At 34.1% G+C, this 21,070-nt stretch overlaps 1 protein-coding gene and 1 pseudogene across 2 annotated transcripts in view; one reads left to right on the top strand and one right to left on the bottom strand.

Moving 5' to 3' along the window:
• Positions 1–9,942, top strand: part of LOC143239723 (neural cell adhesion molecule 1-like) — a 104,251-nt pseudogene extending 94,309 nt beyond the window's left edge. The window contains exon 11 of the transcript XR_013021324.1: positions 8,176–9,942. The product of XR_013021324.1 is annotated as a neural cell adhesion molecule 1-like (transcript). The remainder of the gene's footprint in view (positions 1–8,175) is intronic.
• Positions 1–21,070, bottom strand: part of LOC143239467 (uncharacterized) — a 386,069-nt gene that overhangs the window by 205,830 nt on the left and 159,169 nt on the right. The window lies entirely within an intron of this gene.

Raw genomic sequence — 21,070 nt, 5'->3', positions numbered from 1 at the left:
CTAAAAACGTTAAAACCTTCGGGTAACGAGGTGTATACACACGTTAGTCACAAAAGTATATTGCATAGAAACACATTACGTGTTATCAGATTTTGGAGTACATTGTGTTATATCTTACAACATAAAAATAAATTATTTTGGATTCCCAAATTACGTTAACCAACATAAGCTTTGCTAAACAAAGCTACGAGTAGAGATCTGTGAAATAAATTGATAACGGAATGAAACAGATTGTGGGAAGTTCAAACAAATTCTGTCATATTTCAAAAGACAGAACTAGACTTAATACTTTCATTATAATTTGTTGAATGTAAAGAGAAAATTCAGTTGAGGCTAAAACAATTGAATCATTCAGTGTCAGTAATCGTTCACTAATCATGTTATTGATAAAATTAAAACCGTTTATCAACCGTTTCAGGTTATTTCAGTTGTTTTGGTAAATTAGTATTTTGTGCAGTAAAAACAATCATGATTCTGTGAGTACTGAAAATTTTGTTAGGTACAGCTTGTGACTTGGACTTGTTTTACGACAAACATTTTATTTTAGCATACAAGTTACCATGACGTCGTTATTGAAGGTTTCGTTACAAGTGTTTTGACTAATTATATTACTAGATTCACAACTACCTAATTCCAGTACCGTAGAACACTGTCCAACCCTCCACTTGCAGATAGGAAACAACAGTTGTAAAGCCAACAAATTTTATTTGTCCCTACTGATGTATATGGTATACCTGACAACTCAGTTCATATCTACTTTAAGGTATGGTCAGAAGGTCATCGTGAATGACATTTATCCAGTCTTAAATATACTCTCACCCTACAGCGTTACGTAATTTTTGATAGGGTTCCAAATAATTCTACAGTTTACGACCTATTGTATAATTTTTTTTATTATTATTCCCAATCAATTTTTACATAAAATCTACCTGTGTACTTAATAAAAAATACCATTTCACAAAATGATGTAACAAGCATGCATCTGTTACAAGTAGTTCAAGTAACAACGTAGCGGTAACGAAATGTCCAGTAACTAAATGGCCGTAACAAAACGTCCTGTCCTACATTCTGTAACAGTTTGAAAGGTCCTACATTCTGTAACAGTTTGAGAGGTCCTACATTCTGTAACAGTTTGATGGGTCCTACATTCTGTAAAAGTTTGAGGGGTCCAACATTCTATGACAGTTTGAGGGGTCCTACATTCTGCAACAGTTTAAGGAAGATTACCACTATTTTACACCAACCACAATTTACAAACCGTGTATTTTTTATTTGATAGCACATTTGTACAATTAGGCCAAGGTATTTTATAAGAAACACAAAGAATTCTAATGTGAGGTCACTTTAGCCTACAAGATAAAGATTTAAATGTATTCGAACTAAAATCTTCATCCATTACAAATATTGGTAAAAAAGACCATTATAAAGTTTTTGACGTAAGTCGGACGCGGCATGGCCAAATGGTTAAGGCACTTGACTCGTAATCCGAGGGCTCGTCCTTTCAGTCAAAGGGGCGTTATAATGTTACGGTCAATCCCACTATTCCTTGGTTAAAAGTGTATCCCAAGATTTGATGGTAGGTGGAGATGACTAGCTGTCTTCCCTCTTGTCTTACACTGCAAATTTAGGGACGGCTAGCGCAGATATCCCTTGTGCAGCTTTGCGCGAAATTAAAAAAAAACAACAGGTGTATTAATGATATTTTTTTTCTAACTATCAGCCGTTTTTGACACACACAAATGTACTCATGTGCTATCACTTAGTTTCAATAGTTTTCCACTAGAAAAAAAAAATTATTTACTCTTACGTATGAAAATCGTTAATCAATTTCTTAAATTAAAAGTTTAATAAAAAGAAGAAATTTTTAATTTTGTACAAATTCTCACTTCTGTATTCAGACATGTCTGAGGGTTTGAACTTGTACAAATTCTCACTTCTGTATTCAGACATGTCTGAGGGTTTGAACTTGTACAAATTCTCACTTCTGTATTCAGACATGTCTGAGGGTTTGAACTTCTACAAATTCTCACTTCTGTATTCAGACATGTCTGAGGGTTTGAACTTGTACAAATTCTCATTTCTGTATTCAGACATGTCTGAGGGTTTGAACTTGTACAGATTCTCACTTCTGTATTCAGACATGTCTGAGGGTTTGAACTTGTACATATTCTCGCTTCTGTATTCAGACATGTCTGAGGGTTTGAACTTGTACAAATTCTCATTTCTGTATTCAGACATGTCTGAGGGTTTGAACTTGTACAAATTCTCGCTTCTGTATTCAGACATGTCTGAGGGTTTGAACTTGTACAAATTCTCATTTCTGTATTCAGACATGTCTGAGGGTTTGAACTTGTACAAATTCTCACTTCTGTATTCAGACATGTCTGAGGGTTTGAACTTGTACAAATTCTCACTTCTGTATTCAGACATGTCTGAGGGTTTGAACTTGTACAAATTCTCACTTCTGTATTCAGACATGTCTGACGGTTTGAACTTGTACAAATTCTCACTTCTGTATTCAGACATGTCTGACGGTTTGAACTTGTACAAATTCTCACTTCTGTATTCAGACATGTCTGAGGGTTTGAACTTGTACAAATTCTCGCTTCTGTATTCAGACATGTCTGAGGGTTTGAACTTGTACAAATTCTCCTTTCTGTATTCAGACATGTCTGAGGGTTTGAACTTGTACAAATTCTCACTTCTGTATTCATACATGTCTGAGGGTTTGAACTTGTACAAATTCTCACTTCTGTATTCAGACATGTCTGAGGGTTTGAACTTGTACAAATTCTCACTTCTGTATTCAGACATGTCTGAGGGTTTGAACTTGTACAAATTCTCATTTCTGTATTCAGACATGTCTGAGGGTTTGAACTTGTACAAATTCTCACTTCTGTATTCAGACATGTCTGAGGGTTTGAACTTGTACATATTCTCGCTTCTGTATTCAGACATGTCTGAGGGTTTGAACTTGTACAAATTCTCGCTTCTGTATTCAGACATGTCTGAGGGTTTGAACTTGTACAAATTCTCGCTTCTGTATTCAGACATGTCTGAGGGTTTGAACTTGTACAAATTCTCGCTTCTGTATTCAGACATGTCTGAGGGTTTGAACTTGTACAAATTCTCATTTCTGTATTCAGACATGTCTGAGGGTTTGAACTTGTACAAATTCTCACTTCTGTATTCAGACATGTCTGAGGGTTTGAACTTGTACAAATTCTCACTTCTGTATTCAGACATGTCTGAGGGTTTGAACTTGTACAAATTCTCACTTCTGTATTCAGACATGTCTGAGGGTTTGAACTTGTACAAATTCTCACTTCTGTATTCAGACATGTCTGAGGGTTTGAACTTGTACAAATTCTCGCTTCTGTATACAGACTTGTCTGAGGGTCGCGGGTTCGAATCCCCGTTACACCAAAACATGCTCACCCTTTCAGCCGTGGCGGCGTTATAATGTAGCGGTCAATCCCACTATTCGTTAGTAAAAGAATAGTCCAAGAGTTGGCGGTGGGTAGTGATGAATAGCGGCCTTCCCTCTAGTCCCTTCTCTAGCTGCTAAACTAGGGACGGCTAGCGCAGATAGCCCTCGAGTAGCTTTGCGCGAAATTCAAAATACAAAAAAAAAAAAACATGTCAAGTAATTATGTTACAATGTTTACTACTGAAAGTTTATTAGATAGCAAAGTTTCTATTCTACATTACAATACTTCTTAGACACTAAACTTACTGATATATTTTTCTTTTTTGCAAACGAGGTTTTTCATATGACTATTTTAATACTAGATTTATTCAATTGTGCTGAAATTTCAACATTAATATTGCTACAAGTTATGGGTTTAAAATGCCTTAGAGAATACTACAACCCTTAAAAAGCTTTCATGTATACAGTTTAATTTTATATAAATTGTTGGAGGTAATACTGAACTGTATTATCTTTACCTCTTGTGTACCTGTTCCATATACGGTCTAATTACTTTAAATATCATGTCTACCATTCCTGTTAACTTCCATTTATAAATTTCAGTGCTTAATTTTCTGCAATCTTATCACAAGTCTATTTCAGCTTTAACATAACATTTGTTCATTACTTCATACTACGTAACACAATTGGTTTGTTAAGTGACAGAGATTAGTCAGCGTCGGATTGGTTGTATTAAACATACGTCATAGTATGTTTAATATCTTGTTTTTCTTTTAATTATATTTAATATAGTTATATTTCAACGACAGTACTCATTTCACAGCTATTCATTTTATGATTAAGGTGTTTTATTAATTTCTTATTTCTTATATTCTTTCTTCGTGAACATTAGTTTTTGCTTGTAACATTGGTAATGTCCTGGTACCTAATTCCACACTTAAACAGTAACTTGTGTCGGAGTAATTTGTCTCAGATGTCAGCCTTTTCTAAATTACACTGTCTCAGCTGTTTAATAGTTTCATTTGTCACAGAAGGTTGTTATGAAGGAATCTGTAACCTTTTGTTTATAAAGCGCCCTCCAGTGGCACAGTGGTATGTCTTCGGACTTACAATGCTATAAAACGGGTTTTGATACCCGTGATGGGCAAAGTGCGGATAACCCATTGTGTAGTTTTGTACAAGAAAAACAGATTGTTAATAATGTCGTATCCCAGTTGACCTGATGATCCTTGGTATTGATGAAAGACCTCGTCTGAACTGGATACAGCAGATTTAGTGTGGTTGACATACGACAATGTTCCCCGCTAGTACACCGGTACGTTTACCGATTTAGAACGCTACAATCAGGGATTCGATTCCTGATAGCCTGATGTGGCTTTGCTATAAGAAACACACAAACATGATAATATATTCTTCTTTACTTCTGGTTAACAGTTTTGTTGTTTTTTAATTACTAATGTAGTTTACTCGAGTTATCCGTGTGGTTTCTTGATCCGCTGGTTCACCAGTTTTCAAGAATGATAATAATATTAAAATTAAAATAGAATAACAAAAATAAATAGGAGGAACTCGAAATAAAACGTGTAAATAATATTGAATAATTTATCCTTACTTTAAACAGATGATTTCTAAATTACTTACATAATAATAATAATAAAGTTAATCTAGCTCACACATAGCTGACCCGGTTAAGGCACTCAACTCGTAATATGAGGGTGGCGAGTTAGAATCCCTGTCTCACCAAACATGTTAGCCCTTTCAGCTATGGGGGCGTTATAATATGACGGTCAATCCCCATTATTCTTTGGTAAAACAGTAGCCCAAGAGTTGGCGGTCGGTGCTTATGACTAGCTGCCTTCACTCTAGTCTTACAGTGCAAAATTAAGAATAGCTAGCGCAAATAGTCCTAGTGTAGCTTTGCGCAAAATTCAAACCAAACCAATCACACATAACTGTCATTGTTCATGAAAATGTATACTACCAATCCATAAATTAGAAGTAAAGGAGAATATACCATAGTATGTCAATCACATTACACCTCTCGTATTATGTGCCGACGAGGTCTCTCGCTCAACATCAGATCTCACCAGGCTGGACGGGATTAAGACGGGTGTAGTAGTTTTCTATGTACTCATTAACAACGACTGTTATGGTGTGATAAGTGACGCTTAGATCAATAACAACATCAGATCTCACCAGGCTGGACGGGATTAATACGGGTGTAGTAGTTTTATATATACTCACTTTTCATTAACAACGACTCTTATGGTGTGATAAGTGACGCTTAGATCAATAACTACTATGCCTCTCGTATCTCAGCCGACCTGACGATGCTTGGTATTATGTGACAGGTCTTATCGGCATTGGTTATAGTAGATGTAGATTGTTTGACATATTATAATAAAATATTCGTTTTTTACTTTCGCTCGTACATTATGTTGTTCAACAAAGATCGATTTACGACACGCATGAAAATAAGAGTTGGACTTTACAAGTTCCAATAGTAAGGTATAATCTATTGCTACTTTAATGTTACTGTCATTAACAGTGTTGGTTAGAATGTTTAATATATCTAGTTTTAGGATATCTAACTTATTCATTATTAACATTTTATCACAGAGATTATTTTTCATTGCTAGCTCAATAGAGGGATTTAGAACATTGTAGTTAGTTCTAAGTTGGCCTAACCTTGTGAAATATTATTAGTTTTGCGTCAGCAAACATTGTTAACAGCGACAACACCCGCATAATTTAACAATGCGCTCCATAGTGTTTTTTGTAAATTGGGGTGTAAGAAAATATAATAAGTTTACTATACTGAATATCGTCTTGGTTTTTATTTTTGATCTAATGTTCTATTGGGAAGTTAATATGAATTAGTTAACACTAGTGGATTTCCAGTGGCACCAGTGAATTAGCTCCGCGTGTGAAGTGATCATGACGTCATGTCTACACCTTGATAATGGAGAAAATTAAAGTTCTTCGTGACGAAAAAAGGAGGTGAACGAGAAAAATCGTGACCCCCTAATTACAAAACTACATGACACAGATAAATATTTCGCGAAGCTGGGGGATGTACATTGCGTATTAAAAATATTTTTCCAGTATCATATAAGCAAGTGTTCCATTATAGTATGATTAATGCAACACTTGTCAGCCAATGTTAGCTGAGCCTGGTATGGTCGTGTGGTTAGGGCGCACGACTTGTAATAATTCGTGAATTCCAATTCTCATTTCACCAAACATTCTCGACCTTTTGCCCGTCAGGATGTTATAATGTGCGGTTAAGCCTACTATTCGTTGGCAAAAGAGTAACCCAAGTGTTTACGATGGGTGATGATGACTAAGTATCTTCTCTACAGCCTTTCACTACTAAATTAGATACATCTAGTAAAGATCGCCTTCGTGCACCTTTACACAAAGTTCAAAACAAATAAGCAAGAAGTTATCTACTTTCTTAAAGTAACATTTGTCAGTCAACGTTAGCTAACTTTCTAATATAATACTTGTTAACCAAAGCCATATAACTTCTTAACATAACATATATTAAACAACATTATTTGACTTTGAGCGTAATATTTGTCAGCCAATGTTAGTTGCCTTTTTGCAAACAACACGACAGGTTGTCAGTTTGAAAGCCAAATCTTTCTAATGTAATAATTATTACAAATATTCTTGCATAAGAAACCTTGTAAGAATAACTGTGTTTGAATTTTTTTAAGATATCCCATCCAATGTAGTCTGATAATTATTCTGGTTCCAATAAAACCAAAACAAAGTAACTTACGTTGTTTGATTGGTGAATAATTTTAGTTTCTGATTTTTCTTAAAGTAACATATTTATGACAAATTTTATCTGTTGGGTGAAATGTTGATCTCACGAAATTTTTAAAAAACTACAACATTACTCTAACATTCCAGACTGTTGTGAGTTTTAACAGGTTTCATGTTACTCTAGCATTCCAGACTGTTGTGAGTTTTAACAAGTTCCATGTTACTCTAACATTCCAGACTGTTGTGAGTTTTAACAGGTTCCATGTTACTCTAACATTCCAGACTACTGTGAGTTTTAACAGGTTCCATGTTACTCTAACATTCCAGACTACTGTGAGTTTTAACAGGTTCCATGTTACTCTAACATTCCAGACTACTGTGACTTTTAACAGGTTCCATGTTACTCTAACATTCCAGACTGTTGTGAGTTTTAACAGGTTCCATGTTACTCTAACATTCCAGACTACTGTGAGTTTTAACAGGTTCCATGTTACTCTAACATTCCAGACTACTGTGAGTTTTAACAGGTTCCATGTTGCTCTAACATTCTAGACTCACGGGAGTGTTAACAGGTTTTACATTACGCTAACATTCTAGACTCGCGTGAGCCTAGAATGTTAGAGTATATGTAACCTGTTAAAATCCACGTAAGTTTATTTTAATTTGTCACATATTTTAACTCGTTTCGTTGTTTCAAATATATTTTGTTTTGCTCTGTTATTCAAAACACCTTTATTTAACATGTACTTTGACTTTTGGCATTCGATTTACAATTCTATTGTTCTATTCCATTATTCCAAACCCCTCAAATAACTACTTGTTTTGATTTGTCATGGATTTTAACTTGTAATACCATACAATTTTCTTATTTTTCTCCATTATTTCAAGCCTCTTAAAGAAATCTTTTTATTTGCTATTGAATATAATTCGTGACATTCGTTTTTTTTTACCGTTTTATTTTTATTTTTTAGCCTTTCAGACCAGACATAAGTGATGATATGTTATATGCTGATATGTATGATGATGTAAAACTGGGTAAGATTCCAGATCCACGGATGAAGCCTCCACTGCCCCCAAAAGGGATCGGTAAGGAACCCAAAGAGCCACCAGTTCCTCCAAAGACAAAAAGGAGGTCTTCCAAACAATTAGGTGTTTGACAAACTTCGGACTAACAAAGACGAGCTCTAATGCTGTGGATTCTGTCCTGTTATTGGTGTATAAAACCTTCACTGAAAGAAGACGTTTGTCCTACTTTCTTCTTGTGACTTCTGGTTGCTCTGTCCAGAAAAACTGCGGTTTAAGACTCTTTATAAACCTTTTATCTAAGAGAAATGGGATTTTTGTCGTGTTTAATTTTCCTTTACAGCCTCGCTATTGAAAAAATGAACTTTCAAACAACATCCAAGTTGTAGCTGTCAATACTATCAAGTTATTCTTTATGAAATTATGAATCATTTTCTAGATGGATCCATATTATTGTGACTGTACTTCTATTGCATATCAACTCTCTTCCCATTCAGAAGTGAATTATCAGTTCACAGCTGATATTTCACAACATTAATTATTTAACAGATTTGATTTTTTCAATGAATAACATATTGAGTGAATGAGTTAACAGCTGATAACAGACACACTTTAAAAATGACCTAAACTGTTAATCAGTCAATGAAATTGAGTCAAAAGCATGAACCTATTAGAAAACGTATTCTTACGTATTACACTTATGTGGTATTAGACATGGTGGAAACTTTGAACTTAGAAATATTTATTTATTTATTCTAATGCTTAACGATCCGAATAGATAGCTGAATAATAATAAGATAGTTTCTGCTTTTTGTGAATTACTCACCTTGTGTCTCTAATTCAAACAAACCATCACATATGTCAAGCACCTTACATTGAACTGTAAGCATCTTCATAGAAACAAACACAGTGGGGCCATTACGAAACATCTCATTGGCTAATCACGTGCCATAATACAGTTGCTATCATCTTCAAATAACACGAAGCAGTGAAAAAACCAACAACAAAGTTAACGTATGAGCTAAATATTTTTCAATGGTATCACATGTTTCTTCCTCAATAGTTTTTCGAATAACGAAAGAAATGAAAACCTGGTGTATTGAAATACTTATGTGTTATGGGTTATTATTGTATAGCACTCTATAGCTGCTACCTAAGCTATGCTTATTGCAGGTTATTGTGATTCGTATTACACGTGACATGTACAGCTTTCCTCATTGGCTGGTTAAGTTAAATGTTTAAAACGTGTTATCTACAGCACGTGCTACACGTAGTTTGTTGCACATGCTACTTACAATACTCATTATTGGCTATTCTTACGAATCCTACTACGTGTTATAACAAAGCCTGTTACGTTAGTTTCATCTGCTTCAATAGATCACTTGTTATCCATGTATGATTAAAAATAAACAGTATTTGCTATTAATACCGCTATCAAACTAGAAAAATCAACAGTAATATAAGAACGACGTCAAGCTTCGTGTCCTCATCACCCAAAATATCTTCTGAAGATAACATTTTCAAACTTTATAAATGTTATTTTTCATGAACTACAAATTCTGTGTAGGTTTTCTAATGTTAATGATTCATGATGTGTTTTGTTAATTTCATGAAACTAACAGGTTTGTGGATCATACTTTTCATTTTACATGAAACTCTTGGGTCAAATTTTATGTACTGAGTGTTTAGACACTAAATAAAGATTTGAAGCTTTATTATTGTAGTATTTTTTTTTTGGAAATCAGCTTCAAAACCCAAATTCACTTATATAATGCACATTTTAAAAGACAAACACTGTACAATGAAACTTGTAAGTTATCAAAACTTAGACGTTTTGAAATATAGTAAAACAGAATTTATGAAAACTACTCGTACTTACTTTGGTTGTCAGAGCTTCAGAATCGTATAGAGTGGTTTCCATTGGTTATATTAAAACGATTTTGAATATATGACAAACAGCATTTTCACTGAGATTCATTTTACACTGTTTTGTGGTTTGGTTCAAATTTTGAGCAAAGTTACACGAGGACTATCTTTGTCATCTGTCCATACTTCAGCTGTGAAAGGTTAAAAAACGGGCAGCTAGTTATCATCACCCGCTGTCAACTCTTGGGCTACTCGTTTTATCAACGAATGGTTGGATTGACCGTCAAATTAAAGCGCTGAAAGGGCGAGCATGTTTAGTTGGACAGGGATTCGGACCATACCGGGTCCCTTGTTTTTTGTCACATAGATAGTGAAAGTTCGTTGGTTTTGGAAGAGTATGCTCTTTCCATACATCCAGATTTCAAAGATGTATTCAGATCGGGGATTTATACTTTCCAAAACGGGAGTTATCATTTGTTCTTGTGATAATAAAAAACAGAGGAATGTAGGTTAACAGCTGCTGTTAAGTAATAAATATATTTTTACTTCAGTAATACAACAATTATTATTAGCTAATAGTAGCAGAATGAAGGCATCAAATATTTAATATAATAATGTACAAATCTGGCATTACATTATAACATTAGCAAGTTATTTCTTTAGAATCGTAATATAAATATTCAGTTTAAAAAGCCTTGTTTTGTGGGAGAATGCAACATGTCTCCGTCATCCAATCCTATTATGGCCAAGTTTGATACAAAAATAATCGTGAAAAACAGAGAAAAATCGAAAATTGTCTATGTTACCACTCTGAATCTGCAGAAACGAATCATTGTATCAAATCCCATTTGGATTAATTGACCTAAACATGTGTAGTTGACGAAAGTCTCCCCGCTAAAAAATGTAGAAATATCTACATTTCTCTTTTGGACCTTTAAAAAGAATATTTTTTTATCAAATCACATGTAAATTGGCCAAAATGCGGCGCAGTAATTGTAAAACAAAACACCAAACATTTGTTTTTATGGCAACTCCATATTATTACTAAAAATTGAAAAGTCCGATATTTCTGTTTTTCAATGTGTGTTTTTTGTAGAAAAGTATCTCTGTACCAAATTCCATATTAGTTTGTCAAAATACGGCTGAATAATTGACCCAAAAACCACAAATCCAACTTTAGCAAGTCATTGTGATGGATGGGTGCACGAAAAATTATATCTCTAGCAATTTTCAACTTGAATGCTGTAAATATGACTGCACAGAGGCTCACAATACACATTTTTGTGTTGTTTTACCTTTGTACCCATAAAGTCCCTTAAAACACCTAAACAAGAAATAGATGAATTGTCTGGGCGTTTGGTTTGGTTTGAATTTCGCGCAAAGCTACACGAAAGCTATCTGCGCTAGCCATCCCTAATTTAGCAGTGTAAGACTAGAAGAAAGGCAGCTAGTCATCACCACCCACCGCCATTTCTTGGGCTACTCTTTTACCAACGAATAGTGTGATTGACCGTCACATTATAAAGCCCTCCCGGCTGAAAGGGCGAGCTTATTCGAAGTGACGGAGATTCGAACCCGCAACACTCGGATTACGTTATTTGGGTGTATTAGACATAATTCTACGAAGTGTCGAGTTACTTCCCAGAGAAATGATGGAAAAACGATTGAAACGTGATTGGAAGAAGAAGTGACAATAGGAACACATTACGTCTCCCTGGCAAAACATAATATGTAACAGTAGTTACGTTGTTGGTTGTTGAATTTCACGAAAAACTACTCAAGGCTTATTTGTGCTAGAGGCTTGTAATTCTGAAGATGTAGACTAGAGGCAAGACAGCTAGCTAACACCACCCGTATCCAACTCGCGGGTTACTCCAGTAGAATAATGAAATTTGACTGTGACCCCCATACCTCACAGCCTCAGAGTGAGGAGCGCGATTTATTTTGTTTCGGTGTTAACGGGGTCCATGGTTCAGCACCCTAAAGACTGGACCGTGATTGGTCCATCGGTGAATTTGTAAACGAGGTCTGTGTCTTGACAAACTCAAGACATAATTTATGCTGTGAAAAAAAATGTGGAAAAAAATAAAGGAAGGATACCGGAAGCAAAAAAAGGAGGTTAATTTTGTGTTAGAGTCCAGCGAGTAGTTAATCACTAATTTATGTTGTAATTGTAACTGTTGCTTCAGTGTAATAGTTTAGTGCATTCAAATAAGAAATTATATATGTTCTTTACGTGCGTTTTCTTATAACAAAGCCACATTGAGCTATCTGCTAAGTCCACCGAGGGGAATCGAACCCCTTATTTTAGCGCTATAAATCCATAGACTTACCGCTATACCAGCGAGGGACAAGTTTTTTATGTCCCCACTATCGTTTTTTCACTTATTTTAATTTTATAAATGGCAGTAATTGAAAATGTTTGTAAAATAGGTGTATTCTGAAGATCGGATCGATAATCAATGTTATATAAAACAACAACAATACCATTCAACAAAATGAAACATCACACAGAAACTTAAATTATAAACAGAACAACAATACCATTCAACAAAATGAAACATCACATAGAAACTTAAATTATAAACAGAACAACAATACCATTCAACAAAATGAAACATCACACAGAAACTTAAATTATAAACAGAAAAACAATACCATTCAACAAAATGAAACATCACACAGAAACTTAAATTATAAACAGAAAAACAATACCATTCAACAAAATGAAACATCACATATAAACTTAAATTATAAACAGAACAACAATACCATTCAACAAAATGAGACATCACATAGAAACTTAAATTATAAACAGAAAAACAATACCATTCAACATAATGAAACATCACACAGAAACTTAAATTATAAACAGAAAAACAATACCATTCAACAAAATGAAACATCACATAGAAACTTAAATTATAAACAGAAAAACAATACCATTCAACAAAATGAAACATCACACAGAAACTTAAATTATAAACAGAAAAACAATACCATTCAACAAAATGAAACATCACACAGAAACTTAAATTATAAACAGAACAACAATACCATTCAACAAAATGAAACATCACATAGAAACTTAAATTATAAACAGAACAACAATACCATTCAACAAAATGAAACATCACATAGAAACTTAAATTATAAACAGAACGATGTTAACTGACACCTTAACGTGATAAATCCTGAAATTACAGAGACAGTGACAAAAATTTGTATTTCACTATAAATTAGTTTTATTTTAGGAGGTTATACATGTATATGTTTTGCGTATATAAATAAATATATGTATGTTTCAATAATTATGTTTCATTCATGAAGCTCTGTCTCTGTAATGACTTTCCACTTTTATTCATGGATTTATCTGTCATTAAATGCATATTTCTGTATTCATTCATGGAACCTTAATATTTTTTGGCACACAAACTGATCGAAGTTTTTAAATATTAGTGAATTACTATATAAAGACCTAAAGTCGTCCGTTTGTCAAGCCGATATCTCGGCCGTTATGGTAATCTACAAGTAACTTATACGAAACGATAACACTTTCTGTCGTGGCAAGCAAGGTTTTCTTTCTAGGTTTTTTTCCAGAATTCTACGAGTCGAGTGACCCTAATCACCTACTACCCATGCCGGGTTCGCATGGGTTTAAAATGTTGTTTTTGTGAATACTTGAAATAGGATAGTCATTTTCCAAACGTATATTGTTAGTAAATTCTAATTAATTTAAAATAAACCGTGTTTGTAAACATTTATATTAACAAGAAAAGGTAATATATGAAGGACATTCATCTTGTAAAACTTGCAAGCTACAGTTGTAAGTATTGTACAGGGAATTGTGGTATTTAAAATTGTAATACTAAAAATAGCTTCACCAAATTTAGAAACTAGGAACGTGCGAATATATTAAAATTATAAATAATTAACAAAGACTTTTTATTTTCTTAACTTTTATATCTTATAAACTAACACGAGTTTCATATCTTTAGAAGTTCTCGTTTTAATTTAAAATATTTGGATTTATAAACAAATGTGAAGATTATGACATAGGAAATATAATATGACAAATACACAACAAAAGGTACGTAGTTTAATGGAAAGTACAGCATACTGGGAATATCAGATTATAAATATCCACCAAGAAATGTCTAGTTAAACAGAAACTACACAATATATAAAATATAACATAACGAATATCCACCAGGAAATGTCTAGTTAAAGAGAAACTACACAATATAGAAAATATAACATAACGAATATCCACCAAGAAATATCTAATTAAAGAGAAATTACACAATATAGAAAATATAACATAACGAATATCCACCAGGAAACATCTAATTAAAAAAGAAATTACACAATATAGAAAATATAACATAACGAATATGCACCAAGAAATATCTAGTTTGATAAAACGTGCAAAGACGTAATAAACATTAGAAGCCAAATATTCAGTAAGGAATATTTACAAAAATGTAAAATAACAAATATTATAAAGTTATTTGGATTAATAGAAAATACATATGGCAAAAGTGTTTGTGATTTGTTTTTCTTATAGCAAAACTACATTAGGTTGTTTGCCGTGTCCACCGAGGAAAATCGAACCCCTGATTTTAACGTTGTAAATCCGTAGACTTACCGTTGTCCCAGCAGTAGGACATAGCAAAATATCATGGCAAGTATTCATAAGGAAGTATCTATCTTAATAGAAAATAGATGGGTATGTTAAATAACACAATTATTATGTTATATAAAGTAATATCCTTGTTAACATAATTAAAACAGAAAATATCACAACTTCCTTGTGTACTTACTAACCTACACACCAGTGTAGTTAAAACAAAAACTTCCGTTCATTCATAAAACATCACGTTATATTATACATTCCTCATCATGTTATGTCATACGTTCCTCATCATGTTATCATGTTATGTCATGCATTCCTCATCTTGTTATGTCAATACATACATTCCTCATCATGTTATGTCATACGTTCCTCATCATGTTATGTCATACATTCCTTATCATGTTATGTCATACATTCCTTATCATGTTATGTCTTACGTTCCTCATTATGTTATGTCATACAATCCAATTCTAGAAAGTAATGACCACCTAACCAGTGTAATTAAAGATAAAATGTTTAGAGTAACGAGCTTATTAGAGATTGATTTGTTTTTAATTTTGCGCACCAATACTCGAGGTCTTTCTGGGTTAGTCGTCCTTAATGGATATCACCTATTGTCCGTCCTTGAGCTACTATTTTTCCAAAGAGAGAAACTGATCATAAAATTTCAGCCCGTGACCCGCAAATTGCGAATCCAGTCGCCATACCACTAGAATATGCTGACCCTTTATTACAGAATAATAAATTACAATATGTATTTACTGTCATCTGAAAACAAAAGACAGAGTTTTACCTGCCAGACAAGCTAGAAGTGAGAAAGTAGTAAAACCAAACGATGTTTCTGTGACGTTTGATCACAGTGTGAGCCGAATAATAAAATAGAAACAGATGTTGTTGTCATACGTTTTCTTTATCGTTTTCTATACACCGATGATACACTGAAGAAAATCGAGTATCTTTAAGCTGTTACAAATGTATTGCAATATTAGAAATCGTTGTAAATATTCTTTGATAAAAGAGGTGAATTGTCTACACTGGGGTTTTAAAATAATCTAGAAAATATAAACAGCAGTCGAACATGTGTGTGTGTTTTCTTACAGCAAGGCCACATCGGGCTATCTGTTGAGTGCATATGGGACCCTCGGATTACGAGTCGAGTGCCTTAACCACCTGACTATGACGGGCCGACAAAAGGTATATAAACTCAAAACACATTTATTGGTGGTCAACAAGTGTGGATTAGTCTTAGAAACTAGTTCAACACATACAAGTTATTTTACATGTTTAAGGCATAGTAGTGATTCCAAGCAAGTAACCATATACGTAGGACTGAATTTCAGCCATATTTGAGGTATCACCACAGTTATCCCCAATGCTACTCTACCTATATAGGTGAGCAACTCCAAAAATACTTGCGTCTCTTTAGAAACAATGACGTAATATCTGTTTTATATTCCGAAAAATATGACGAGATTACTGATGTTCTTTAAGCATATGGTAAACAAAGCAGAACATAAGTATAAACCTTTTATTTTATTTTTGAATTTCGCGTAAATCTACAAAAGGACTGTCTTAGCTTGTCGTCCCTAATTTATCAGTGTAAGACTAACTGGAAAGCAGCTAGTCATCACCACCCAGTGATTTTCAGTTACTGTAAAACTAACAAGCTGCTTCTTAGCTTAACCAGGTTTTAAACATTGTTAGGTCAAATTCTCTTGTCCTCTTGCTGACATCGGACTTTATGTCATATAGACCTGGAAGAGTCAGGTGCAGTTTCATCATTTCTCAGTCACTTTTGGTTTAAATTTCGCGCAAAGCTACATGAGAACTACTGCGCTAGCTGTCCCTAGTTTAGCAATGTAAGACTAAATGGAAAGCAGTTAGTCATCACTACCCACCGCCAAATTTTGGGCTACTCTTTTACCAACGAATAGGGGGATTCACTCTCACATATAACACTCCCAAGGTTGTTTGGCTTTGCGCGAAATTACAAAACAAAACAAACTAAATCATGTCACACCAGCATATAACTGACCTCAATTGGCTTTTTTTTTATATGCAATCGTTTCAACGAGTCTTCAATGATAAAACTTGAACTTTTTGATAGACATAACACTTTAAGTTTGAAAGGATCGTAACGTATCTGTTAAGACTACGTTTGACACAAAACAAATGATATTTAATATAATTATAATAATGAATAAACTTCCCGTGATACTCATCACAAGAAATGATTTATGGATATTTCGACAAAAGTGTGGGTGTGTTTTAAATCAAAATCACTGAAAACTATCTGCTGTGTGCACCAAGGGGGATCAAACCTCCCATTTTAGTGTCGTAATTCCGTAAATTTACTGCTGACCTTCCTGGCGACACATCTACAAGCACTTTACTACGTTGTTTTAAAATACACAAAATTTTCCGTTCCATTCATTATGGTTTTTTCACAATAAAAACGTTTACCATATAACAGCCCAATTCTGCCTTATTTTCAGGTAATAATGGGCCTGGCATGGCCAAGCGTGTTAAGACGAGCGACTCGTAATCTGAGGATCGCGGGTTCGCATCCCCTTTGCACCAAACTTGCTCGCCCTTTCAGCCGTGGGGGCATTATAATGTCACGGTCAATCCCACTACGCGTTAGCGCAGTAATAGCCCAAGAATTGGCGGTGGGTAGTGATGACTAGTTGCCTTCCCTCTAGTCTTACAATGCTAAATTAGGGACGGCTAGCACAGATAGCTCTCGAGTAACTTTGTGCGATTTCAAAAAAACAAACAAACGTCAGGTAATAATAATAATAAAATACATTTACAGTTACTGCTTTAAGAAACAAACAATATTATGACACCTAGGTGGTAAAATACTAATTTCCTGAATGATCAAATTCATTTACAAAGTAATATTATGAGAGAAATTATTAATGTCATTAGATCATTGACATTAAGGTTATTTTGTTTCCAAGATCATAGATAAAGATGAAATGAAAAGTGATGTTTAGGCCTAAGCAAATACTCTGTTGTTTACGGCTTCTACTATGTGTCAAGCTCTTTTTTTATTAAAATATGAAGTATTGGTTCTTCTGTCATGAATTATTGGTTACATTAGCTAACTCTTATTGATTGGAAAAAGCTTACAGTGGATGTTAACAGAAAAAATTCATTTATTGTTAACTTCTCTCATACTCATAAAGACTGGCTATGTCTTTAGTGTTACTAATAAACTTCTGGAGCACTGGTGTGACCAGAGATCGAGAATGATGAGCCAGTAAACAAAGAGTGTTGATTTGTATAAGATTGGCTTTACTGACAAGCGTGATAAGATGATGTTGATTTGTATAAGATTGGCTTTACTGACAAGCGTGATAAGATGATGTTGATTTGTATAAGATTGGCTTTACTGACAAGCGTGATAAGATGATGTTGATTTGTATAAGATTGGCTTTACTGACAAGCGTGATAAGATGATGTTGATTTATATAAGATTGGCTTTACTGACATGCGTGATAAGATGATGTTGATTTGTATAAGATTGGCTTTACTGACAAGCGTGATAAGATGATGTTGATTTGTATAAGATTGGCTTTACTGACAAGCGTGATAAGATGATGTTGATTTGTATAAGATTGGCTTTACTGACAAGCGTGATAAGATGATGTTGATTTGTATAAGATTAGCTTTACTGACATGCGTGATAAGATGATGTTGATTTGTATAAGATTAGCTTTACTGACAAGCGTGATAAGATGATGTTGATTTGTATAAGATTGGCTTTACTGACATGCGTGATAAGATGATGTTGATTTGTATAAGATTGGCTTTACTGACATGCGTGATAAGATGATGTTGATTTGTATAAGATTAGCTTTACTGACAAGCGTGATAAGATGATGTTGATTTGTATAAGATTGGCTTTACTGACAAGCGTGATAAGATGATGTTGATTTGTATAAGATTGGCTTTACTGACAAGCGTGATAAGATGATGTTGATTTGTATAAGATTAGCTTTACTGACATGCGTGATAAGATGATGTTGATTTGTATAAGATTAGCTTTACTGACAAGCGTGATAAGATGATGTTGATTTGTATAAGATGAGCTTTACTGACATGCGTGATAAGATGATGTTGATTTGTATAAGATTGGCTTTACTGACATGCGTGATAAGATGATGTTGATTTGTATAAGATTGGCTTTACTGACAAGCGTGATAAGATGATGTTGATTTGTATAAGATTGGCTTTACTGACAAGCGTGATAAGATGATGTTGATTTGTATAAGATTAGCTTTACTGACATGCGTGATAAAATGATGTTGATTTGTATAAGATTAGCTTTACTGACAAGCGTGATAAGATGATGTTGATTTGTATAAGATTGGCTTTACTGACAAGCGTGATAAGATGATGTTGATTTGTATAAGATTGGCTTTACTGACATGCGTGATAAGATGATGTTGATTTGTATAAGATTGGCTTTACTGACAAGCGTGATAAGATGATGTTGATTTGTATAAGATTGGCTTTACTGACAAGCGTGATAAGATGATGTTGATTTGTATAAGATTGGCTTTACTGACATGCGTGATAAGATGATGTTGATTTGTATAAGATTGGCTTTACTGACAAGCGTGATAAGATGATGTTGATTTGTATAAGATTAGCTTTACTGACATGCGTGATAAGATGATGTTGATTTGTATAAGATTAGCTTTACTGACATGCGTGATAAGATGATGTTGATTTGTATAAGATTAGCTTTACTGACATGCGTGATAAGATGATGTTGATTTGTATAAGATTGGCTTTACTGACATGCGTGATAAGATGATGTTGATTTGTATAAGATTAGCTTTACTGACATGCGTGATAAGATGATGTTGATTTGTATAAGATTGGCTTTACTGACATGCGTGATAAGATGATGTTGATTTGTATAAGATTAGCTTTACTGACAAGCGTGATAAGATGATGTTGATTTGTATAAGATTGGCTTTACTGACATGCGTGATAAGATGATGTTGATTTGTATAAGATTGGCTTTACTGACATGCGTGATAAGATGATGTTGATTTGTATAAGATTGGCTTTACTGACAAGCGTGATAAGATGATGTTGATTTGTATAAGATTGGCTTTACTGACAAGCGTGATAAGATGATGTTGATTTGTATAAGATTGGCTTTACTGACATGCGTGATAAGATGATGTTGATTTATATAAGATTGGCTTTACTGACAAGCGTGATAAGATGATGTTGATTTGTATAAGATTGGCTTTACTGACAAGCGTGATAAGATGATGTTGATTTGTATAAAATTGGCTTTACTGACATGCGTGATAAGATGATGTTGATTTGTATAAGATTGGCTTTACTGACAAGCGTGATAAGATGATGTTGATTTGTATAAGATTGGCTTTACTGACAAGCGTGATAAGATGATGTTGATTTGTATAAGATTGGCTTTACTGACATGCGTGATAAGATGATGTTGATTTGTATAAGATTAGCTTTACTGACAAGCGTGATAAGATGATGTTGATTTGTATAAGATTGGCTTTACTGACAAGCGTGATAAGATTATGTTGATTTGTATAAGATTGGCTTTACTGACATGCGTGATAAGATGATGTTGATTTGTATAAGATTGGCTTTACTGACAAGCGTGATAAGATGATGTTGATTTGTATAAGATTGGCTTTACTGACAAGCGTGATAAGATGATGTTGATTTGTATAAGATTAGCTTTACTGACAAGCGTGATAAGATGATGTTGATTTGTATAAGATTAGCTTTACTGACAAGCGTGATAAGATGAAAGTGAATGTGCCAGAAAGATCAGAAAGTACCTGGAGAAGAATTACTGCATAGACTTACTGGTTGACTGAGACGTTAGCAGTGATCTTCATAGACTTACCGGTTGACTGAGACGTTAGCAGTGATCTTCATAGACTTACTGGTTGACTGAGACGTTAGCAGTGATCTTCATAGACTTACTGGTTGACTGAGACGTTAGCAGTGATCTTCATAGACTTACTGGTTGACTGAGACGTTAGCAGTGATCTTCATAGACTTACTGGTTGACTGAGACGTTAGCAGTGATCTTCATAGACATACTGGTTGACTGAGACGTTAGCAGTGATCTCCATAGACTTACTGGTTGACTGAGACGTTAGCAGTGATCTTCATAGACTTACTGGTTGACTGAGACGTTAGCAGTGATCTTCATAGACTTACTGGTTGACTGAGACGTTAGCAGTGATCTCCATAGACTTACTGGTTGACTGAGACGTTAGCAGTGATCTCCATAAACTTACTGGTTGACTGAGACGTTAGCAGTGATC

Source organism: Tachypleus tridentatus, chromosome 13, assembly GCF_004210375.1.
Source record: "Tachypleus tridentatus isolate NWPU-2018 chromosome 13, ASM421037v1, whole genome shotgun sequence".
Lineage (NCBI taxonomy): Eukaryota > Metazoa > Arthropoda > Merostomata > Xiphosura > Limulidae > Tachypleus > Tachypleus tridentatus.
Note: the sequence above shows the minus strand (reverse complement) of the source record. Positions and strands in the feature narration are given on the sequence as shown.